The sequence below is a fragment of the Lissotriton helveticus genome, chromosome 7 (genome assembly GCF_964261635.1).
Source record: "Lissotriton helveticus chromosome 7, aLisHel1.1, whole genome shotgun sequence".
Taxonomy (NCBI): domain Eukaryota; kingdom Metazoa; phylum Chordata; class Amphibia; order Caudata; family Salamandridae; genus Lissotriton; species Lissotriton helveticus.
The window spans coordinates 422652862-422679300 of NC_136068.1; the positions used below are offsets into that span (position 1 = coordinate 422652862).

The following is a 26439-nucleotide window of genomic DNA, read 5'->3' on the forward strand; positions in this document are numbered from 1 at the left end:
CCTGCAGTAACCTACAACTCCGAGGAACATTCTGATTTCTTTCTGAGTACGGGGTAACTGCATATTTTGAATTATTCTGACTCTCTCTGAGGTGACTTTTCTGATACCTTTTTCTATCTGGTGTCCCAGATATTTCACTGATTTCGAACAGAACTGTAATTTCTCAGGGGCCACTTTATGTCCCTTTTCACTCAGGTGATTCAGTAGGGCAATGGTGTCAACCACGCAATCCCTATGGCTTTTAGACACCACCAATAGGTCGTCAATGTATTGTACCAAAACAGATTTTCCCGGTAAGACTAAAGTTTCAAGGCATTTTTTCAAGATCTGATTAAAGATAGAGGGGCTTTCTGTGTACCCCTGGGGGACCCTGTTCCAGACATACACGTTATTGTTGAAAGCAAATGAGAAAATAAATTTGCTATCTGGATGCAATGGGATCGAAAATAAAGCATGACATAGGTCTATCACAGTGAACCATTCAGCATCCCAGGGGATCTGATACAGAATCACTGCTGGATTCGGGACAATAGGGCAGCAAGGGACCACTATCTTGTTTACCTTTCTCAGGTCCTGCACTACTCTGTACTTGCCATTAGGCTTTTTGATGCCCATAATGGGCGAGTTGCACGGGCTACTCATTACTTCCTGTATGATGTTTGCTTCTAGCAATTTCTGTATTTCAATAGCAACACCTGCTCTTACTTCTGCACTCATTCTGTAAGGCTTGGTATTGGGGTATACTGCATTTTCCTTCATGGCTATTTGTATGGGGTCTATGTTTTTCATTAATCCCACATCCTTTCCTGTAAAGTCCCACACTTCTGGTATCACCGTCTGCTGGAGTTCTTCAGGTAAGTCCTGTATAGTCAGTCGTTTTATTTCTGAGTCGGGTCTAATTAACATTAGCTTGTAGATACCGTCTTCATCTGGGGTTTGAATTTCGACGCCCTTTGGTGTGCAAAAGATGGTACAATTCATTTTGCACAGCAAATCACGTCCCAGTAAATTTACCGGACTGGTATCACAGACAACAAATCTGTGCATTTGTTTAAAGTTTCCAATTGAGATCTCCATGGGTTCGGTAACAGGTGTACTAATCAATTGATTAGATACTCCTACTACTTGGATTGCTTCTCCCGAGAGGGGTAGGTTTGGAACGTCCACTGTTCTCACAGTAGAACGGGTAGCACCAGTGTCCAATAGAAAGGTGACATCATTTCCATCAACCTTTCCTTCAATGTATGGCCCTGACTGGTCTACTGGCAAAGAGGCGCCAAGTACGCACTCCTCGTCCTCCCCTCTCAGGCCCCGTCAGTACTGGTCATCACAGAAAAAAGTGTCGTTCAACAAATACTGCGAAGTTGCTGTATTTCTATCTTCATTGCCTCCCCAGATTTCTACATCATCACCCTGTGGTGACTTCCCTTTAAAAATAGGTTTTGGCGCTCGAGGCACTTGAATCGTTTTTACCTGCTGCTGGGTCTTTCTTTGCTTTTCATTCGGCGTCTGTGGAATTAAATCAGGTGTTTGGGCATTATCACCTTGTAAATACGGACACTCGTCTCGCCAATGTCCAATTTCTCCGCACTGGTGGCAGGGAAATTTCTTTTTCGCTTCTTCTCTACTCATTTTAGGCCTAGGTTTTCCTCCACCCCCCGCCCCAGGGCCTTGGTTCTGAGTAGTTTTGTTTAACTTACTCAATTGCTTTTCCTGCTGTTCTGCGAGCTTTACTTGAGCCCACATCACCTTCTCCTTGAGGGCCTTTTTCTTTTCTGCCATTTCGTCCTCACAGTACTTTGCGTACCGTAGGACCTCATCTATCTTTTTGGTATGCCAACAGATTTTATTATCCTTTATCCACTGACAAATTTCGGGTCTTAAACCGTTTACAAACCTGTAAATGAAATGGGTCATGTCCTTCATCTCGATGTTATCTATACCACTGTATGTTTTAAATACCTGCAACAGCCTTTCATAAAAGGAATGCACAGTCTCGTCCCTTTCCTGCGTGGTTCTATCTATCTTGGTCCAATCAGTTTCCTTTGCAGGTACTTTTATTTTCAAATGTTGAATTACTTGTTCATACTTCCTCATCACTTCCTTCGATGGTTCCCCTGTTTTGTCATCTCTCGGGTATTCCTCACTAGGCCAAGCTATGGCTATCTTACACTCAGTCCACAGATCTACAGGGACCACTATGTCGAAGAACCCATCCAGGTCCTTCCACAAGCACTTTTGCACTTTTACGAATCTTTCTACCTGCCGGTACCAATCGACTGGGTTTTCTCGCAATTTCGGGAAGTCATTGGTAAAGGACACAATATCCTGTCGGGACCATGGAACATGTACATATTTTCCTCCGGGCACTTCCCGCATAGGGCATAACTGTTCTGGTTTGTCTACCTCCTTTAGGACAAATTCAGGAGTTACCTGCCTAGACCTGGCCTCATCTTTTTCCCTAGCCCATCTGGCTTTCCATTTTTCTACGTCTCCCCATTTCTGCAACACTGTCAATAGTTCTTTGACCTGTGCCTTTTTCCCTGATATATTCAGGTTTTCCAAATCTTTGTCTGAAAATTCTGCTCGGTATGGTTTCTGCAAGGGTTTCGATTTAGAAATGTCTATTCCCATACTAGCAGCAGTATCTGTCAATTTTTCATGAAGTACTCGGACATTGCGGGTAAGACTTTTGCACATAAACAACAGCTTTTCTTCAGAGTAGGTATTTAATCTGTCTAATCCTACGTTTCCTGCCATTAATTCTTCTATTTCTACTCTCAGCTTGTAGAGGTCTAAAGGTTTTGTTTGCGAAGTTTGTTTCTCTAATTCTTGACTCCATCTTTCGATTTCCTCAGGTGTGACCAAAGTGACACTTCTAGTACCCGAAGTCGATTCCATTTGAATCTCCCTCGCATTGAAAGGATTATGTCTTTTCTGCATCCTTTTCCCTGTATTTCTAATGGGCAGATCCATCAGTGAGACCTCAGATTCACACTCACTCGTCTGTTCATCTATAATTAATGGTTCTGGTCTGGGCTGTGCTATAACGGGAGTAATGACTGGAGGTTTTGGACTTTCATGCCGATCCCCGTACAATGAAACTACGGGTCCGATTGTTACTGGGATTGTCAATGCTTCAGGACTGGTATTTAACTGGGTCATTTTCTGAATGATCTCAGCTCTCTGTTTTGCTAGAACCTCCCGCTCCTTTTCGTCCAGTGATCTCTCTATGGATTTGTCATGTAACACCTGCGGGGTTAGTGTGGGAGCATAACTTGGGGCAGTGGGATGAGTCTCACTAGGTCCTTCACCATAATTTGGTCTTGGGAATAAACTTCCTGTACCTAGGGATCTTCGTTCTTCCTCATACTGAGGCTGTAATAACGGCATTCCTGAACTTGAGGGTCTCATCTCGCCTCCGTAGGGAGGTCGAGAACAAAAATCTCTTTCATGGGAATATCCTATCTCCCCACTAGCTGACATTCTGGGGTAAATGTTTCTGGTATCCACTGGTCCTAGACTCTCGGTATAGGGAGGTATGTGGTAACCCCCTCCTACACTTGCGGACCTAACTTCTTCCTGAGGAGGAAGTCTTCGGGAAATATCTCCTGCACTGGAAGGTCGATGTCCTTCATTATAAGGAGGCGGACTCCTCGTACATAGGTCATCTAATAATTCATCATCCGACTCTCCGATGGGTACCCAATGTTTAGATTTTTCCAACCGTTTCTTTCCCCCAGAAGGATCATCTGCTGGCAGCATGGGAAACAATCCCTCCACTATCATGTTCTGCCTCCACTGTTTCATCTTTTTAGCTCGTGCTTCCTGCTTCAATTTTGGATAAAATTTAGTTAACCCTTTATCCATCCGTGGCTTATCCCTTTCGAAAGCCTCGATTTCCCATTCCTCTAGCGCTTCATACTGCGTTAATCTAGGTCTGGGATGTAAATCATTCATTCGGGTTCTCAAATTGAATAGAATTCTGCTGTTAAATGTTCCATCTAACGGAAAGGCCAATACTCCGTCATCTTTCGTGTATTCCACCCAATTCTCCAACAATACACATGTGTTGTACCCTTTATCGAACATCATGAAAGATGCGGGAGTATTTGGTTGCGGTAAGACACCTTCTCTAGTTTTAATCGGCTTGTCCTTTTTGAAATAATTCTTCACTTTATTTACAAGAGACACTTTTCTCTTAGTTCCGTACATAATGTCGTTTTTGACGCCTTTCCACTGATCGTTCTCAAATCCCATATAACGTGGATCAGGTCTGGTATGCGGTCTATACGAATGCCACATACGATTTTACGAGTGATTTTGTTTACAAAATCACTTCCAATCCGAGTGCGTCTATTATTTTCGTGCGACCAATGAAATGCACGAGTTCAAAAAATCTCGACCAATGGGTGCGCTGCCTTTTTCGCGAGACAGTTCCCACGCTCTGGCGCTCGCCCCTCCTTTACAATTCTTCAGCTCTGTTGCCAGTTCGCTACGCCTACCAATCCCAGCGCGGCACGGAATGACGTCAGAGCCGCTTCGCGACTGACTCCCTCCTTCACAAGGTAACGAAAACTTTCTTACTTTCTAAAGTGTTCAGTGCTTAGTTATTTAACAACGAATACACATTCGCCACTGTGCTCAAGTGTCTAGACAAGAAAGATTTGTTTTACTGCAAGTAAACTACTTCCATTTACTTTTCACTCACTACGAGTAGATCTCTTCTGCCTACCCTTCACACTAGCATTGGAGAACCTGTTACTCCCCTAGACTCATCCACCTTTCCGGGATATATCAGAGCCTAAAGTTTCCCTAGCGAACCCCTTTGCTTTCACTCGAGCTCCGATGAACCTGCTACTCTTCCGGTGAGACCCTCACTAGGTTATGCCACAGTAGGAATTTTGCCAATGAACCTCGTCACTAACATTTATTCAATCATACATTCAGGAAAACCCTAGTTAGTGCTTCCAGTTCTGCCTAACCTGCACCAACTTTCCTTGGGCCAGGGACCTCAAAGCAAGTGGATTCTATTCACCACTCGCTATTCAATTCCCCGGGGATTCTTAACAACATAAAAAACGGTTTACATACGAATGGATTAATACATATAACAATATAATAACAAGAACAACAATTTGAAAACATTTCATAATTTTTTCAAAGTAAACAATTTTCAAGCGAGTGATCAATTCTTTTGAAGCGCCTACTCTTATAGCAGCATCCGACTTAGCTAGACTAACTAGTCCTACCTAACCTTTAACTATTCCCTAACCATCCCCTCTGCTACCAGAAAATTACTGCTAGAGATCGCGGGTCACCCGACCAATAATTTCGCCGCTTCGGGCCCATATACTTTACTTTATCATATACATTGATCAGATGACCACACAATCTACTATCAATAATTGTAGATTCCCTTTCGATTTATTTCCAGTGTACCCAACTTACCATCCACCGTTATGGGTATTCTATGACCACGATGGGTCAGGGAGCTAGCTGTAAAAGGAAAGGCAGCAAAATACAAACCCAACTTTATTGTATTTTATTTCCTAAAATGACCACGGACAACTGAGAAGTTTTAAAAGTTTATCTTAGATTTCAGATTCTGCAATCATACAGTTTATAGTAATGAGGCAATCTATAATCAGAATAACTAAGAGCACATAACCATACAGGAAGAGTATACAGGTAACCATCTAACCTTATAATGAGGAATTTAGAAATAACGGAAATGAAATTCGAGTGAGGGTACTAAATGCTAGGAAAATTTTATGCACGTTTTAGGATTTTATCATTAGGTCATATTTCGAGAGAAAAGACACTAGGGAAACCTATACATCTAGTGAAGGGTAGAAAAGTGCAACACGCTATAATTCTAACGTTATTACTTCGATTCAGTATTTAAGAGAAATTTGTAAAACATTATTTAATTCATAAACAGTATGGAAAGATTTATACTAAAAAGGCAGGGGAACATAGGAACATGCTATGAAATGCAAACTGTAAATGACTTTAATGAGATACAATGTTTTGCAGAGAAAAACATGGAAAATTAACATATGCAAAGGGTATGTCTTTATTGAAGCAAAGACAGAAAAATAGAAAGGTGCAGTTTAAGAACTCAGAGCGATATTTACCTAGACTGGTGTGAAAACCAACCCTGGCCACGGGTCAGTTAAGGACAGGAAAACCCTCAAGGAAGGATAACCCTCAGTGGGACAGCAGGTGCAGAATGGACACCCCAGGACAGGACAGGAAATCCAGATTCGGATCAGGACAGGACCACCAGGATACGACCAGCACCCGCAGTTCGGAAGCAAACGCCTGCGCTCCACCCTCTCTGCAGCTATCAGTCAGGACCCCGATTGGGTCAGCGAATTCCCCAGCAAAGTGCTCCGCCAGCACTTAAGGTTCAGTAAAACCTTCAGAGTCTATGGTCAAATTTCGGACAGAGAGCTCCGCAGCACCTCTGTACCAAGTCACCTATTGAGTGCGTTGGGTCAGTGACAGGTCAGCTATTCAGACAAGTCGGACAATTTCTCTAGCTAAACCTAGGCTAGATATACTGTTTTTGGGACAGGGTACCACCCCCCAATTGTTGCAAAATGTCAGAATCCCCAATTTGGATTGGTCCTAAAGTAGGATTTGGTTAACACACCAATCAGAACAGACTATTCTAAGGCCTACTTTGCATCCTAAGGTGCCGCCTAGCAAGATTGGGGTTCTCATGAGACTAGCCAATGGAATACAATGAATTGTTAACATTTGTTTCAATATGGGTACAGATGACTCAGTCCTGCTGGGTCGCAGGTCACTTTCTCAGGAGCATCTTGCCCATCTCTGCCAGCTGGCTGAGTTCCACTGTTCAAGGATGAATTTCCCCGGGCTGTATGACATGCGCAGAAGGGACGTTCAAGATGGTTCTTGGCTCAGTCAGACCCCCCAGTTATCGTGGTACATGAAAAGTAAGCGAAAACAAATTAATACATGAAAATAACTGAAGGCATTACATGTCATATTTTCGTACTTCACGTTTATCATCATAAAAATATACTATGCAAGTTAAATATTAGTGCAAGATATAATTTCACGAGAGCAACAGCACAAGCTTCACCACGTTAATACAGGGAAACGCCATCTTGTGGCTATTACGCATGCGCACCCTTTCCCTCCAAAACTATCTCTACGCGAAGTCACGTGAGTGTGACTGACGCATGCGCAGAAGAGGAAAGTCAAGCAGCGGCCATTTTAGGGACAAGAATTAATCGTATTAGTAAAACACATAAGCAAGCATCTCGATGATACCCACGCACCTTCAAAATACATAAAATTAGTAAAACAAACAATTGAAGTTACGAGATTATAATGGATTTTTCGAGGTTCTTGACTCGAGCAAGTCGCGATGTGAAATCTATCAGGTATATATCAAATAGATATGTATTTATTCTAAACACAACCACTCTGCACTCTTTATGAGGTCAGAGGTAAAAGTACATCACAAGTTACTCAATTAGCATACGATAAGTTGCACAACTACAGGTATGCCCTAGGGGCCTCACAAACCAGATACTAAAGAAGTGGTATAAGAACCACGTGAGAGTTAGACAGCAGGCCTGGGGCCTGTAGAATCGCTGGGGCTATACTAAACAACCAAAGGGTAGGAAGTAGGAGGCCCATGGGAGACGCGTGCAGTGTCTAAACACAGTCGCGAGTTATCATTGACTTATAATGGGAAAAGAAGAAGTTACAAAGTTACTGTTTAAAGGACACTTCTGGATACACTACGATAAAACCCCTTTAGACTAGGACACTTCGAGAGTCAAGACCCACGGGATCACCAGAGGATTTGTGTTACCTCACCCAGGGAACCCGGGTGCATAGGTGCCTTTTGGTCTCGGGTTTCGTCGTCGTTTTCTATTGAGAGCTGCAAAGAAGTGCTGCAGGCGACCAGAGGAAAAGTGTCCGGGTGGATCCAAGGGTGGATCGAGGATGTGAAGAACCTGAAAGCAGAGGGGACAGAGTCTGGGTCACTAGCCAGTGACCAGGAAGGAATCAGGAAGGAACCAGGCGATGTCGCGTGCTTGAAGGTGAGGGTGAACTTGTCTCTTCAGCCACGAGGTCCAGGAGGCATCGACGATGACCAGGCGCTGGATTCGAGCTGTCTCTCGACAGATCAAGTTGACTGCGGTGTCGGTATCCGGATTGGACCCAACAAGCCTTAGCAACCGCAATCCACGCAGGATGACGAGATTAGCTCTTTTGCAGACCAGCAAGGTCTGCGGTGATTCTCCTTTGAAGGGAAGCTGGAGCAACCAGGAAAGCAGTTTAGTTCGATAGAAAAATCTTCAGGGGGCTCACTAGCCAACGGGCAAGGAACCGGAAAGACGTGTCGAGCTGAAATGCAAGAGCGGGCCCCACCCGGCACTCGTGGAGTGTGGAGGGCTGAGCTTCGGTGCAAATGGCGCTCGGGTCTGGGGCTTCTCGTACCCCAATGCACAACTGCGAGGGTACCTCGGTAGTCGAGATGTTAGCAAAATGCAGGATGCCCAGGGTGTCCGGTCCCACGTCTCTCGTGTCCGCCACGGGTATCAGCTTTGCTGTGGATGTGGGTCAGAGTTAGAGAAGTCTGAGAGTCCAGTTCCTGTGTCGCTGAGTCTTCGGATTCCGGCGGGAGCGTAGACAAAGCGGACCGGCAAGTTACTGGTGGTGCCTGTTTGCACAGGGTGGTCACTCCTTGACCACAAGGGAGATGTCTTCCGTCTTCGAGTCAGAATAGAATTTCGAAGGTCCAAGAGTTCTGTATCAAAGTTTCTTTCCAGGATAATCTAAAGTCCTGGGGAACACAGCTCCTATACTTATACTAAGCTAAGGGGCACGATTACCTGCCTAAGTCCCCTCCTATGGGTGGACCTGAGAAGGGGTGGTTACACCCCTTTCCCTTTGTCCAGTTTCACGCCAGAGCTGGGGCGCCCCAGCAACTGGTTTGAACCGGGCTATGCATGGAGCACCTTGTGTGCCCCAGGTAATATCTAGATGCCTAGATGCATTCATGCAGCCCTCCCTGCCCCAATACACATAACCCCTGCCTGGGGAGGTGCTGGCACCTCCCTGGACAGGAAACCTATTGTCCAGGCTGCCCTTGCTGGAGTTTCCCCCAGCACCAGGTGGTCAGACTCGTGTCTGTGGCAGCAGCATCCATTTTGTGATGCTGAGGCTCTGTTCAACTTTAACCGGGTAAAGCAGTAATATACATGTCTTTTCCCTCTAGAAGGGTGGAATGCTACCCCGCCCCCGCCAGAATTGGCAGGGGGGGTAGTATTCCAAAGTGTTTGACACCTTACACGACATGTTTTGATAAAGCCAAAGCAAAGTTAGCATTAACCGCAAGGATTATAATGCACTTAGGAGTATATGGTTTGGCTATATCATAGAACAGCTATAAGGAGATGGTTCCGAAAGCTGCAGCTCATGTTATGCCACCCCCTCACATAAAACCAAGAACTCTGCCTCCAGGATTGTCGAGGCCTACCATAGGAGTGACTTATAGGTGCATATGTGTCTATATATAAGGTAGATATAGGTATACTATATCTAAGTAAGGAGTGATTACACCACCTTACCCAAGCTGAGTGATCAGCCTGTGGTGTCAGTTTGGAAGGACAGCATAATACATGCTGCAGCCCCTGGTAGGCCTTGGATGCACCTATGCCCTGGGTACCTATGGTACACTATACAGGGGCTCACAAGAGTGACCCAGTAACCAATCTGGTATGCACCCAAAGTGCATGGTATCAAATTAGAGAGAGAACAAGTGGGCTGTGGGTCCGATTAGCAGGCCCACAGCCACACTACAATCATAAAACCAGAAAATCACAGAAAAAAGTGGGGGTGACCATAGGAAGCAGACCCTACTCTCCTACATATGGTATTGACCATATGGTGCCCAGTAAGAGGGGTGGTAACCGAGAACTTACTCTGAGACAAAATGAGGCGAGATGGATATGCAAATTGCGGGCTACTACACTTGGTCATAATACTGATGATGAGTTACATTTTTTTCTTAGGAACTAAGTGGTATTTGACTACTGCTAATACTGTCTTTTCTGAATCATTCTCATGGAACGATGACCCTAAAGGGATATAGGGAAATGCACCTTGATTGGTTATGCACCTTTTCTTTGAAGTTACTAAAGTTACTAAATTAGAACGCTGTATCAATTTAGCAACAAAGTGGTCTTATTGTCACCAACTGGACATTTATTGACTATTGAGGTTGAGAATTTTTGCAATAGTTTGCCTTACATTGACCTCATCTAGGAATAGTTGTATAATACCCTGAAATAGAAGTTGTATATGGATGAGGAATGTCTCTCTGAGGCCTACCTGGGGGGTGCAATTACGGTTGACCTCTTGTACTAACCACAACGGCATTGCGGGTTTAGTACATATGTTATTTGGTAGGTGTTATGATTCATTCACCTAGCACAGAGTACTGTTGTTTTTTGGCCCTCCGCTTCATGGGCTTAGTGCACACGTCACTTACGTGGCTTTGGAGTTGCCCAAACAGCAGCTGCTGCGATGTGTGTTTAAAACTCCACACCTGAATTTGATTCCAGAATTTCTGGCATTTATAGTTTTCTGTGGAAAAATTGTTTAGGCACTTAATTCAGGCGCGCTGATGGTTTAGTCATTCACCTAATTTCTCGTCAGTGCGAGTAGAGCGTTTAATTTATGTATATTACTGTGGAACTTTCTTGTATGTTCGTTTTTTGTGGTGCGCGCATATAAATGCAGAAATTCTTTGCCATTTTCGTTTCTCTCACCATTCGCAGCTACTGGTTCGTTTTTACACGCTTGCGAACTCGGTATAGGTCTGGCTCCGCCCCTGCTATTTACCTAGTGATTATACGCCCCATTTTTAGGTCTCATGCGCATTGAGCGAGACTATAGGGGCTTAAATAAGGTTTACCTAGACTGGCGATTTGATGCTGTGCCCGTGCGCTTTTAGGTCAATGCGCAAGCACATTGACCTAAAATGCGCGTGCACATCATCAAATCGCCATCTGTTCCCCAGCAGCACTCCTCCAACACCTTTGAAGTGAAGCTTAGCTTCACTTCAAAGGCCCCTGCTGCTCTCCCCGCTCCGCCCCCTGCTGCGGCCGTGTCGCATTTCTCCTCCCCCCTCCCCACAGCAATGCCCTCCGTCTTGTTTACCAAATGGTCCCTCCCACAGCCTTTTGCTTGTTTTTAAGAGTTTGCGAGCCGTCTATTTTTTTAGGTCGAGCCTGTCCCATTCCGCAGGAATGGATAGGATCGAATTCATGTCGGCAAAATCCTCTTCAAACTAAGGGGTTTCAGCCCGGCGTTTTCTTGCAGTTCACGTGAACATGCACGAGCATTCACGGCCAGGGCTTCTCCTCCCCTAGCAGCACTCCTCCCACACCAGCAACTCCCCCCTCCCACACCAGCACCTCCCCTCTCTCTCCCCGCAAACACAGCCTTGCCGTAGCAGCACTCCTCCCACACCAGCACCTCCCCCGCCCACACCAGCACCTCCCCTCTCTCTCCCCGCAAACACAGCCTTTCCTTTCATTTCTCCTCCCCCTCCCCAGCCCGTAGCAGCACTCCTCCTTTTGTTTGCCTTTTCCCACTCGATGCTCCTTATAAACATTCCATGATGTGCCGTCTTGCATAGCATGCAAACACCACATCAGTGCATTTAAAAATACATTTGTAAAATAATAAATATGATGAAAACATTGTAGTCACGGGATAACCATATACTGAGGAGCTGCAAACAGTGCTGTATCAGCTACTTACAATAAAATTGATGATTTCTATAAGCAGGCAAAACAGACCCGGAGCTCACACTACTATTGCTCGGCAGCAGGAGGCTTACAAATAATTAATGCAAACATAACGTCATTGCGGACTCCGCAGGGCCTAGATGTAGGATTAGTGCGCATGGGGCCTCTAGACGTGCTCGCGCACAGCACGGGGATGTTGCAAATGGCGGCCTACTTTGTGGAACCTTCTATTCGACGAGTATCAGTGGGGAGAAACGGCGCATTTGCATTTTCCAGTGGGCGCAACAGTAGCTGGCAGGGCAGGGCAGGGGAGGGGATGAGCAGACAGCAAACAGAGCCCTCTCTGGAGCAGGCACGCACGCATTCCCCTCATGCCTCCGCGAGGGTACCCGCCAATCTGCCTGAAAGACGCTCTATTGACACAGGCACTCAACACTCGCCTTGCTGTGTAAGCAGTCAGGGGGCGGGGGCCTGGGGGGAGGCAGGCACGAGCTCTCAAACACTCCATTCATGCCGGGTGCTTTCCCAGTGCGCGCCCAGGGCCCAGGCCGTGATACGATCTCCTCTTCCCGCTGTGATATTCCGACGCGTCGTCCCAGCTCCATTTATTGTTGCGTTTGTTTTAAAATAAACCGATGGAACAATAATTAAACCCATACGGTGGCTTGTGTGGTCAAAAAGTAGACTCCTGAAAGCAAAGCCATTAATTATTGACATAGCATGGGAGAGTTGCGGAAGTTAGGACACAGTCATTTCGTCATGAGAGAAGGCAAAGAATTGAGATGCGATGTACTCATAAAGCATCTTTAAACAAGCATTGGCATAGCCAATAGGTCTCACTTGTGGGACCTTATAAGTATTTAGTTACAAGGATATTGTGCTGCAAAACAAAATACTTATAAGGTCCCACAAGCGAGACCTATTGGCTATGCCAATGCTTGTTTCGTCTTGTGTGCAAACGTCTTATCTTTTGCCTTTTGAAAGTATCATGTAAAATAATTATTTTCACAATGTTTTCATAGTCCGTTTCAAGACCCTCAAATTTAATTAGCTGCTTAGATAGCCGTTCAATTTCGCTCTTTTTAAAAAGCGCGCATGAAAACTTGTTTTCCTTTGGTGGCACCCGTAGAAAGTGTGACGCCACTATGGTTGCGCCCAATCCGGAAATCTGTGTACTATTTGAAGCCGGGTGCGGGAATGCTTCTGTTCCCGGCATCTCGGATGCCGTCGAGACACCTCGAACGTCGTCGTCATTCATACAGGTATGCACGGAGATAGCTCCTTGAATTTTAACTCTTTGTGCCGTAACTGGTAGATACTTGACAATATTAGAAGATCGCAAATATGCTTCGCTCTTAGGTTTGGCTATGAAATGCTTTTTAGCGTTAACCTCAATTCCCCAAATGTAGGGAATGTACATGGACGCTGTATTTGTTTATGTATACATTTTAATTGATGTCTGTATGTCATGAACTAGGTCGTTGGTTATTTTCAGTATGGAGAGCTAATATGAGAATGACGAGCATTTCTGATTGCCACAGCTCTTTCGTTCGTATGCCTGACTTCTAATTAGTTTACTTACGTCGTATTCGGGTTTCTTTCGTTTAAGATATTAACCATAGGTTACAAGAAAGACGATACAGATGGTGCCTTTTTCGCTCTTGTAACCTTTTCATTGCTAACCCGAATAGGGATTGAGATATATATGCTGCTTCACCCTTGTCATACACATGCATGTTTTTTAGACACTACATTTAGACAGCACGATCTTTGATAGAGAACGTGCCGGGTGCATGACTCCAGTAATTGTTTGTATGTTCGTGCTGAACCACATCATGAGGTTTTTAATATATAGGTTTCTTTTAGGCTGTATTGAGGCCTTGGGTTAGTGCCCACTTTTTACCTTGGAAATATTGCCCTGATAACCTTGAAGAAGTGCTGATTTGAAGACTGGTGATTTCTCTTTTCGTCAGGTAATTTTATCTGTTTCTGGGGTATCCCATCTGTGAAGAGAACTCCCTTTTTGGCTTCATATTTCTGAAGAGGTTCTCATGTCTGTATTTGCCGACATTTTCGGGACACCAAAGAATATCTTGTGTATGAAAACCCTATCCATCTAAAGACAGACTGGTCCAAACTTGCCCCAGGTGAATCCTTGTTTTCTTCCAGTATGGTTGAATAAATTTCCTTTAATTGAGATGACTTTATAATAATCTTCTTCTTTTATTTAAAATCATAATATTACTGGAGTCTGTCTTCATGTGGCTTGGATTGTGACCTTTCCCTACCGGAAGTATTTAACCCAGGTTAGATTTAGGTTTATGAACGCTGTCAGCGTGCCTCGCCAACACAGTCCGCTATGTTCGCTTCTCATTGAAGTATATGTTCTTCTTGATTTTCTTGCTGCAGAAATACCATCTCCAGATATTTGAGGTCACGTCCTTGGACCCCTTGAGATTATTGGATCTGGAACCACATTAATAAATTGTTTTAGGACCGGATTACAGGTAATCAGGTTTCTATACATATAAGTATCTTTTAGGTGAAGCATGGGAACTTTTCTTGCGTCTTTTTTAGATAATTTTTATTGGGATTTCTTTGGGGCACGAAGTAATAGCTGTACTTACGGCATATGAGAACATAGTTTTCTCTCCTTCAATACGGGCATTACCCTGAGACGGTGAGTTCCTTTGATTTTGCTTTATTATATCTCCGGTCTTATAACTTGGTACAGTCTTTTTCCTCCAAGAAAGGGGAGGGGGGACCATATGGTTATTTGGAATGTCATCTCTCTCATGCATTGTGAAACTTGGATCAGGAAACCTCACAGGGACGTATTATTGTCTTGAGATGTAGAACTTTATCCCTCAATGTGCTTATCGACTTGTCGGGGAGTCTGAAGGGGAAGCAATTCATCTATTCTGGTGTCTTTTCATATGGTGCTCTTTTCTCTTTCTCACTATGCCAAGTATTATCTATGGTGTTATTGTTATATATTTTTCATATCTATGTATAATCCAAATCAGTTTTAGGTGTAACAAGAAATTTGAGGATGGTTCTCTTTGTATATTGTTTTGTGTTTCTGTGGTGGTAAAAAACCTATTTTTGTGACAGATGTTTCTTTTTGATATGTGCCTTATTACGTTATGTGTATAATTTGATTTTTTTTGTATTGTATTGCTCAGAGTATGTATTTTCTAAATATATATTTCTATGTATATTTATGTGTGTTCTCTGTTCTGTTCACTTTCAGCCCTGATGAAGTTCTCAAATGAGAATGAAACACGTTGGCTAAGCTGTACGTTATTTATGAAATATACTCAATAAAGAACTTATTTTGGAATACTACAGAGCAAATTCCTGGATATATTTTTTCATTCCTGCGCACACCATTCAAGTTTTTGGACCTAGGATCTGGGATACAGTGACACCACAGGACTGTTGGTGTTTGGTTTTGTTGCGCGGGACTATCATATGTTATGAAACAGGTTTAGAGGTGCAGGAGAAACAGTCCACCATCCCTTGTGTTCTTGCTGTCAATGGGCAAGGTGTTAAGGCTCTGAAGGACACAGTGTCAGTATGACTATGTTAAGGAGTCAGCTGGTGTCCCCAGAGCAGGTGATACTCAATGAATTCCACCAGGTTGTGGTGGCTGACAACAGGGAGGGTCGCTATCCAGTGTCCCTTGTTCTATTTGAGTAGTGGGGGTGTTCAGGTCTTCTGGAAATTGGAGTGAGGCCCGCAATGCCTGTGGACTGTTTGCTAGGTAATGACCTTGAGCACACTACCTGGAAGGAAGTGGAGCTCAAGGCACACCTGGAAATGTTAGGGTTGGCTGAGTGGTTCTGGGCAACCACCAGGCCAATGGCTGGCCAGGATGTGAGTCAAGATGGACTGGAGCCTGTAAAAATGGGCCACTCATCTGCAAAGAAGGAAAAAAAAGGCAGAGGACATGGGAAACCGCCCCAGAATGTCTTCCAGTTGAGGTGAATGGGGCACCTGCGGTGGCCGCCCAGGAGTCCACTGATGAGGGCATTGCTCTTCTTGGTGACCTTCCAGAGCTTGTTGGATGGCAAGTGGAGGGAGGATCCAGGAAGGAGGAGTTCTGTAGAGCACAAAGTGAGTAGGGGCTGATGAGGGAAGGGTCAGATATCGCTTTCTGTACTTACACAAAACAGTGTTTATCATGAAGCAGCCTATCATGCGACTGTGGATCATGACAGCAGAGTTACTACAATGGGCTGTAAGTCATGTGTGTCTTTATTTAATCAGAAATAATCAGCAGTGCACGGGATAGCACGATCACTAATGCTGTGCAGCCTTTGCTTCTAGCGCAACTGAGGAGGTCGAGGAACGCTATGATTTGCATGACTAATGCATTTCAGTGCGGTGATGCAGACACCAGCATTAAAATGCTCTAGTTTAACCCCAGACGCGTGGTACTTGACAGGGTTGATTGAAGTTGCGTAGACACAGATACTCGAACCTGGTTCATACAACCCTCACAATTCAGGTGGCAGACTACCGAATTCAAAACTAGTAGAGTCTCCTGCATGCAAAAAGCATTTGCTATGCAATAGGTCTCGCATTTGCGAGAGTTTAACCTATTGGCGCTGTAAGTGACAATGCCTTTTATCTGTTTTGATAATTAACACATAAATAAAAGGCATTTTAATTTACAATGCCAATAGCTCCAACTCTTGACTAAAGACTTATTTAAATTCAAATAAGCGGCCACCATTGCCCTAGGCTGCTTAGAAAGTGAAAGCATGCATGGCACACTGAATGTTGCAAGAAAGAATGTCATGCCTGCAGTAGGAGAAACTCATTAAAGAAAATAGTGCTTACAACAACAAAAGTAAAAGGGCCAGTCCTCATGGGAAGTTACCAAGGAAGACAAGGTGGTACTAAGGGGAGACTAACAAGCCTATTAACAAATCAGAAGCCAGCATTTACAAAGGACAATGACACAAGCCATTTAAAAATATGTGCGGAGCTTCAAGTCCATACTCCAATACAGAATGCCTTGCAGAGCAGCATTTATTTTTTATTTATTTAATGCAATTTTATATAGCGCAAACTTTACCCGAAGGTGTCCGAGCGCTTTACATAAAAACCAGTTGCAAAACATAAGGGCTTAGGATTACATGCGTTACATAAAAGATACAAACAGAAAAATTGCAAATGTACAAGATGTAAAGTCACACAAGGAAGAGATACAAACAGAAAGAAAAATTGCAAATGTACAAGTAGTAAAGTCACTCATGGAAGAAATACAAATGGATATACTTCAAGAGTCACGGTTACACCAACCCCAGATTCAGAAACGGGCAGTGAACTCGACTGATATTTTAAGGTCTTACATTACTCAAACACTGAGGTCAAAGTAAAGTATTAACAGGCTCGACCTAAAAACATGATTCCTCCATGGGCTTCAGATAGCACGGAGCTGGTCTTGTGTGACTCGATTAATGCACTACCAGTAACCTGCTCCTGCAAGCAAGTGAACATTTGTGTCACACTTTCTCTTTTAAAAAATCTCCCACTTTCCTCTTTTGAAATGTTGTAATGTATGCTGGTTCCCCCTTTCCAAAGTCGGCGACTGTGCAAACCACTCGACTCATCACAAACCGTGGCGTGGCCATACCTTCCGGAGCAATAATGATGTCATTTCCGGTTCAACATTCAAGAGAGATTTCTTCCGGGTGCAGTAAGGTTTCCTTGCTGATGTGATACGATATTTTGTAGGGGCGGGTCTTTTTTGTCCAACCAGTCGCAAGGCTTACTGAGTAAAGCATCCCCAGAGGCCTTCCACACTGTTGGTCATTAGCCTGTCATTCAATTTAAAGCTAGGAGTTAACCCTTTGGCTTCGGAAGCAAAGCAGAGGCACTTGGATGTGAAGTCTGTACTCAGCCTGAGGTAAGGCTCGCATTGAGGTATTTTCAGCATGATGCACAACCGGGATGGGGTGAGGTAGAGCAGACGTAAGACATAAATCCTAGTGGGAGTAACAGCAATGGAGTAGGGTCCGAAACGCCTTAAAGAGGGAGTATAAGCCTGGATGATTAGAGTTACTGTATGGGGTGGGAGAAGTGCACGACGAACCCCTACCCCCCGTTCTCATTTGTACTTTTCAATTCCATTTACTCCATAACGAAGCAAAAATGCTACCATTTTCCCGTAGGCTTTAATATTTGCAAACAGGAAATACGCTCCTAAAACCGTTTATTTTCACAAATTTCAAGGGTTTACATTCTTTAAATTACCATGAATTGCCATTGGGAGTAATAGCAAGGTTTCACTTGGCTTATATGAGACGTTTCGATGTTGTATGCGTAATACTTTGACTGAGGTTTTATAGCGAACTAACCTTGTCGTAACATCTGGTAAACAAAATGAAACGTGTTTGCTGCGTGTGTGTTTATGAAGAAGTAAATGCTCAAGTAAGAACTGGACACACGGAAACAGGAAGCCGGTATGAAGTTAAATTTAACAACATACTTGGTATTTATGAGTCCACTTCAGCGTGCACAACTTGAGTAAAATGAACAACTGTTGCAGGAGGCGGCGCTGGGAGCCGGCGACATAGTGTGTGTGTGCCAGCGTGCTCCCAGCTCGGAGGGTGCCCCTTAGAGTGGAGAGTCGAGAGCCACTTTGGAGACTCCAGAGGGGAACATGTTGTGATTTATTTATTTATTTATGCATTTTGTTAAAAAGGAAGATCATCCTGGAGTCATTCTGGACTGATCTGATGATTACAGTCAGGCTATTCCTGCAATTATCTGGGGGAAGTCATCCCAAGCCATCCTGAAGTATGCCTGTAGGACAAAAAATGTAAATGTGATGACGAACCTAGACTCATCACAAAAACTACAGTAGGATGGTGTTCTGATGACTTCTACTGGCAGGGAGTGATTACCTTTTACAACTACACGAATACTAATTGACAACTTCAGGACGAGGGAGAATTACTCCAGGATGATCCTATAACCGCTCCAGGATGGAAGTGGATTACTCTGGAATGATCCCATGACAATTTCTGGATGAGTGTGGATTATTCCTTGATGATCCTATGACAGCTTTAGGATGGCTATGGATTATATGGATTACATCAGAATGGCCCCATTATATTTTCAGAATGAGTGTTAATTACTCTAGGATGACGGGGTGAAAGGGAGGCATGTTTTTGTCCTTGATATTTGGATTTAAGCGGGGACTCCAAGACAAGTTCATTTTCACGGTCTGATGCGTCATTTTTAGTTGTGGATTTTTGATGAAGGACACTAGCCATCCCTGCTAAAAGGGCCAGGTTTTCAAGTTTCTGCAAATTCACCCGCAAACTTGCATCACCAGGCTGAGAAGTTGTGCTTTCAGCATGAGCTTTGTTACCAACTCTTATATAATCCAGTCCACTCTGCTTGGCTTTTTTTGTCCTTGCATCTTTTCTCTGCAATTTCTTCCTCTTGTAGTTCACGTAACACCCGCTTAAGTCTACCAGCGCTTCCCCGATTGCCACAGTCCCTTAACATCTGCTTTTTCTCCAGTGCCCTTTGAAGTAACACCTGTTCTAGACCCTCTGTTGTGCCAGAATAGCTTGCAATTATCTCTTGAAAAATATCCTGAATCATTAGACGCTGTTTCTTCACTAAAAAAAGCAAGAGAAAAAAAAATATATTTAAATATAAACTTCAAAACAGAAAAGAACAAATTGACCACTTGCAATATATCTTCACGCTCTAGCCATAATATATATATATATATAACAAATGTACAATCTATCCATAACCAAGTAAGTAAGTTTTCCTTAATAGACAGTACACATTGTAAGCCTGAACTTGAACCTCCTGAAAAAAGTTGCCTAAATAAAATAGTTTATCTAAAAATGGCTGCCTTATAGTAGTGCCACAAGCTAAACGTTTCAGTCCTTTTCATAAGTGTTACATTTGTCTCTGGAGAGAAATCCAAGGCATATGTGGGGACATGCATGTTCATTTTTACTGTCCGTTATTGGATTAATTAATCACAAATGTAGGTTTTTACTGAAACAGGTTGGTAATTTGTACCGTTATCCTGCAGTTACAAACTTATTATAAAGGTTTACTTATTGTGCTTACCAGATGATTGGAACAGAATCATAGCTTTAAAATCTCTCTCTTCGGTGATTGGCCGACCAGCTTCATCTACATTTTCGACCAGCCATTTACAAAGAACTTCCCCGGGATTGTCCAAAAGCAGGAAGTCACCATCTTTTCGAACACACACAGAACGATCGCAGGTGAAAAACAGGACGTTGAATGAAACCATGATTATGTCCTGCTAGATATAAAAATCAGGAATTAGTTTGTGTGTGGTTTAAGTTTCAGAGGTAAAATACAAAGCATAACAAACTGATTAACAGATTTAATTGGAGAAAAGCACCCCAAAAAGTACACTGACCTGGTGCAATGTCTATCTAATATGCCTAGATTTTGGACTACAAAGAAGTGTTTGGGTATGCACTAAAGGCCATTGAGGAAATTACCCAATAATCAACTTTATTTTTGGAGAGCCAGAGTGTATGCTTAGGTCTTGCTGCGCAGGACAAATAGTAATAGCAAAGTAGAGGCATTATGAGAGAAATAGAAGAACTATCAATAAGTGAACTTTCACACTGGGGTTTGTGACGGGAAATCAAATTACCTATCCCCACAGATGCATAGAGAGTCAGATGCCTGCTACCCTATGCCCACCAGTCAAAATACTTTATTCGATTTTAAAAGAAAATCATAAAAAGACATCCCATACATAAAGAGCCTAAATACATTTTACAAATTATTTCAGCAGCAATCATATTTAAAAAGTTTAAAATACATATCCAAAGTATTACAATACATCCTTAAAAAAAAAAAAAACAAGTAGGCAGAAGGCTGTGCAAAATATCGATGTAATCTACAGTACAGGGGAGTCATTAGGTACTATCGATGAGCACCTGTTTGTTTTTAATGCGTGATGCTGCAGCCAAAAAACTTCCCATACAGAATATTATACGGGTGGTGCTCATAGACTGTAGGTGGTCACAGGAGCAAGGGGGGGCTGACTCTGGCTTGGCCCAGGAAGGATAATTTCCCAATTGATAATGAATCAAATTAAATCTTAGTTTTGTAAGGAGGAACCTATGAAAAGGTCCAGTAACTACGGTAAGATAAGGTTCCATGGCAGCAGAGCTTTTTGTTAAATAATAAGACCTCACCGAAGGCTTCTGGAGTTCTTTTTCCTCTCGGATGGATCTTGCCACGGTCAAACTGCTTTTTGATCAAAACTACGTCTGTGATTCTTATCGATAGAGGGCTTTCAAAAAGTTCCGGTCTTCCTAGTCGATAAAAAGACTTCCTCAAATAATCCAGCCAAGGAATCTTTTTATAGTGCTCCAATGACATAACATCCTTCATAATAGAGTGGTTCAGGGTTACCTCCTTGTTAAGCCACGTCCTTAGCCAATAGATCTGCGGTGCCATGTTAAGCCGGTCTGTAATAAAATCCATGCCCACCTCCGCATGAATGGAGTAAGTTGGGGTTGATTGGGGGACTGACAATAATGAACGTAAAAACCTGTTTTCGGCTCTCTGAATGGGTTCCAGCTGTGCATAACCCCAGATTGGGGCACCGTACATGGCGATTGACAAACATTTTGAACTGTAGACCTTCAGAAGGGCCTCCATTGGCCTGGCCCCCAATCTTTTTGAAAAGGCCATAAGGGCTGCCGATGACCTGGTCACCGAGAGACTCTTTGCCCTAACCTGTGGGCCCCACGACCCCCTCTCGTCGAAGAGCACCCCCAGGTAGGGAAAAACTGCAGTTCTGGAGACCTCTTGGCCCTTACAACTAAATGTTTTAATCGTCCCTTTGCGCCTATGTGCTCTAACTATCATTGTATGGGATTTGCCAGCATTGACCTTCATGTCCAAGCCCTCCATGAAGGTACCAAATGCATGCAACAAACTCTGTAGGGCGTTACCTGTGCGGGCTATAAGGACTGCATCGTCCGCGTATAGGAGAGCAGGGATCTTAACTTCTCCTACACGCGGAAGGTCCCCCCAGTCTCCTCCAGGCACCTCCCCAGGCCGTTGATATATATGGTAAACAATAGGGGGGCTAATATGCAGCCCTGCCGTACCCCACGCATGGACTTAAAATGGGGACTGCATCTTCCCTCCCTGGTGACCCTGATCTTGGCAGACAAGTCCTGATGTAAGGAGGCCATGAATCTAACCAGGGCCCCATCTATCCCAATGTTTAGCAACATGGCCCAGAGTTTTGATCTGTTCACCAGATCGAAGGCCGAGGAGAGGTCCATAAATGCTAGAAATAAGGACCCCTGCTTGGCGACCGTGTACTTGGCGATCAGAATGTGTAAATTGGAGCACTGTTCCACTGTGCCCCATTTCTCCCTAAACCCATATTGGATATCGGCCAGCCCACCGCATTCCTCTATACTCTCCCTCAGCTTGGTTAACAGGGCTCTGCCCAAGATCTTAACGGCAGAGTCCAGGAGGGATATAGGCCTATAACAGCCTGGGTCGTCCCGATTACCTTTCTTAAAGATTGGGGCGATGATGGAGGTTCCCCAGGAAGATGGATGGGAGCTGATAATGGCCGCGTTAAATACATTGGTCAGAACGCCTGCCCAAAGACCGGGGGAATGTTTATAAAGGTCGGCCGGCACCCCCATCAGGGCCTGGTGCTTTGTTCTTTAAAGTTCCATGGATGGCTTTTTTCACTTCTCCTGTATTGAAGCTCAGGGGGATAGTCTCTGGGCCAGCAGATAGGGTAGGGATACAGTCCATGCACTCCCCACCATAAACTGCGCTGAAGTGACTAATCCATTTTTCGTCCGGGATCACAGTCCATATCTAAATTGGGTGTTTCGGAGAAAAAGGGCTGGTTTATTATATTCCAGAATTCTTTACTATCCCTTAAAATGTCTACATTAAGTAGATTATCCCAGGCTAGTTTCTTGATCGCTTCTTTCCTGGATTTAATGGCCAGCTTGTATTGCTTCCTTAGATGGGCTATATTCATCTTGTCCCTTGGTAGATGCTTGAGTGCAAGCATCAGCAGTCTGTGAGCTTTGGAGCAACTTGCGTCGAACCAGCGATGGCACTTGCTGGCTCCTGTCTTCGTGCTGACCGAAAGATCAGTCACAACATGGTTGCAAATTGTTTCAAAGGCTCCCTTAATTTCATTGGCCGGGTCGTGGTGTTTTGGCAGACCTCTAGATGGCTATTGATTTTGGGTAGAAGCTTGGCGTAAAAGGTGTCAGGCGCCACATTCGCCCAGTTGAGCCTTCTCCCCTAGTCCACTGAACGTACTGTGGTGTTGGCCTCTAGTGGTTGGGGCTTAAGCCCCATATGCTGCCCCCAGGCAACCTCCACTACTACCGGATTGTGGTCGCTATGTACAGACACCAGAGTGTTATATGAAATTACCCTATTCAAGATCCCTGGGGTCATAAATATGTAGTCGATAATGGACCCCGGGATAGTACCTTTGAAGGTATGGGTTCTGGTGATGCCTTCAGGTGAGTTATCACGATGAAAGGATGAAAGGACAAGCGTTAAAAATGCAAAAGGTTTCACCTTTTATTAAGCTAAAGATATTAGCTTTGCTAGTAGTATTGTACGTTAATTGTGCAATATGTAATGGTTTTATAAATGAAACAAAAGGCATTACAATGGCAAATACATAAAGCAAAAGCATTGGCATAGCCAATAGGTCTCCCCTCTGGGACCTTATAAGTGTTTTGCCAGAGGTGTTTGGAAGTTTGGTAAGAGATGCAATTTAACATAAAGGGATCCCATACCTCGTTGACACATGCAGTACCCGCAGTTCAAATGAGAAGAGGGCATGGGGAAACCTCTTATAAGATCTCAATCAATAGGGAAGGCACGCGTTACTGCACCTCACTGGTTAGAGACGGCAGACCCGGAAGCAGAGAACGGCCCGGGACCAGGGTTCAATTCCCGACGCAGCAGGGTCGTGGACCAGGGTCAGCGGACTCGATAATTCTCGCCTCGGTGCCTACTCTAACCAGGGATCACATCTCACAGGGATAGCCAGGACGGGTTCCCCAGCGGTCTACAGCGCCACGACACCTCAGGGCAGTAGTGCGCTTTACAAGACACATACATACATACCTTGTGCCTGCTTTCACCTTATAAATATTTAAAAAACAATGTGTGGAGGTTGAATCACCTTTCACATAATTGTGCGCTCAGATTGACATGAAACTGAATTGTTTCTTCTCCTGTTTCTCAAAGTATTTCCAATAATATCAAGTCGAATAATGTATCATGAATATATTTCCATTTTTATTTGCTGATCATTTTCACCTTATTATATATCATAAGGGTATTTCAACATATTCGTTTAGCAATCCATTTTTAAACGTTGTTCTCTCGCCCAATGCATTTCGGGTCGGTATATTGGACCCTTCGTCAGGGGCCTGCAAATGAATTAATACAGGACCTTAGCAAACAGTACAGGTCAAAATATATAACATAATTATCATATGTGACACATTTAAATTAAACAAGCATGATTGAAATAGATATACGTGGTTATGGACTGAATACTGATGAAAGGCAGATGAAGTAATGATGCATACTGAAATAACTTGTAAATGAAAGAGGTACATGCAAACAATACATTTGAAAATGATCGTGGAGAGTATCGTCAATAAGGTGAAGGAACGGAGAACTGAATCTATATACAGGGAGCGTGCCGTAATATGTCGAAAAATAACACTAATGAGGTGAAATGCGCTGATATCCTTAGATGGTTAAACTGAAAAGCGGCGTCAATATTACAAAAATGAGAGGAGACTTACTGGAGATTAGCGTGAAGGTTACATCCAGGGCGTAAACTGATTGCCAAAAGTTTGCGGGTGTGGAGTAATACGAAACAACAGATATAGCGGTCACGTGATGCGAGTATTCCGACTTCAATGAAAGTCGAGGACAGACTTTTCAGACTATGTGGAATCATACACATGCATGATAGAAAAAGTATTAAATGAGAACGACTTGGGTTGTGTGTGGGGGCTAACTTTTAATGACGAAAACGTGATCAATTACAAAAAATAGCTCGTGAGGAAACGGCCCTTTAAAAATAAACCAGATTTGTGGAAAACGAACTATATATTCATGTAATCAAGGTAAAAAAAACTACAATAGAAATGAAAGAGTGACATGATTGGAACAGATGGGGATAGTCGATGCATCATAGTGTTCGAATTTATGTGCCATATATACATAGTGTAAGGTGAAATAGAATTTTAGCAAATGCCATAAATTGTGAGTTTCAAATATTGGCAAATAAACAACTCATGCAAAAATGGTAATCAATCAAATAGACCGGGGAGCAGAATAGTCCTTGTTAGATGCTATCTATATAAAGCACAAGTATTCGATACGATCGTTCATTCCAGTAGGTTGTAAAGAATTCAGTTTTTTTATCCAGAAGAATTCTGCTTTTAGTCTCTGTTTTATGGGGTCCATGTCATTGCACTGCGGAATTGCCTCCAAAATCGTGAATCTCAATTGGGATATCTGATGTTTTGCCTCAATCCAATGAGTAGCAACAGTGGATTTGGTGTTATGTAGACGGATGTTGCTTTTGTGCTCTGTTATGCGCACCTTGATTTTTCCTTCAGTTTGGCCTACGTAAATTTTACCACACGGGCATTTAATTGCATAAATGGTGTTTTTTGTATCGCATGTGCTCGTATGTTGTAATTCTATTTCATACCCTTGAGTTGGATGCATGAATTTATTACCAACCAAAACGTTGTTGCAGTGGGTACAATTGAGACATTTAGACATTCCTTTATGGAGAATTTTGGGATTCTTTGTGGTCGTCAAGATTTCTTTCAAGTTTTTTGATCTCTGAAATGCAAAAGTGATGCGTTCATTGAAAAGGCCTTTTAAATCCGGTTCCGTGTTGATTTAGCTCAGTGTGTGTTGATTATTCTTTTTATCTTCATGGCCTCAGTAGAGTATTTTAACACACAACAGTTTCTGTTCTGAAGTCGTGGTTTTAGGTAGAAAAAAGTTTTTCTCTGGGAATGTTTTTGTACTCTATTTATTGATTCTTCGAGAATATTCAAGTCCATAACCACGCATATCTATTTCAATCATGCTTGTTTAATTTAAATGTGTCACATATGATAATTATGTTATTATATTTTGACCTGTACTGTTTGCTAAGGTCCTGTATTAATTCATTTGCAGGCCCCTGACGAAGGGTCCAATATACCGACCCGAAATGCATTGGGCCGAGAGAACAACGTTTAAAAATGGATTGCTAAACGAATATGTTGAAATACCCTTATGATATATAATAAGGTGAAAATGATCAGCGAATAAAAATGGAAATATATTCACGATACATTTTTCGACTTGATATTATTGGAAATACTTTGAGAAACATGAGAAGAAACAATTCAGTTTCATGTCAATCTGAGCGCACAATTATGTGAAAGGTGATTCAACCTCCACACATTGTTTTCTATTTACTAAAGGCACGACCAGGCATCGTGTGACAACTGTCAGCACTACTAAAAAACTAAGAAAGTTTACATTTAATGAAAAG

At 43.3% G+C, this 26439-nt stretch overlaps 1 long non-coding RNA gene across 2 annotated transcripts in view; it reads right to left on the reverse strand.

The window, feature by feature from the left end:
* Positions 1–16832: 16832 nt before the first annotated feature.
* LOC144768546 (uncharacterized) overlaps positions 16833–26439 on the reverse strand; it is a 13955-nt gene continuing 4348 nt past the window's right edge. Inside the window, exons 2-3 of one of the 2 annotated variants that reach the window (XR_013598566.1) lie at positions 19926–20127; positions 16833–19456 (exon numbers count right to left, since the gene is read on the reverse strand). This is a non-coding gene — a long non-coding RNA (uncharacterized LOC144768546). The remainder of the gene's footprint in view (positions 19457–19925; positions 20128–26439) is intronic. The other variant, XR_013598567.1, reaches the window with a different exon arrangement.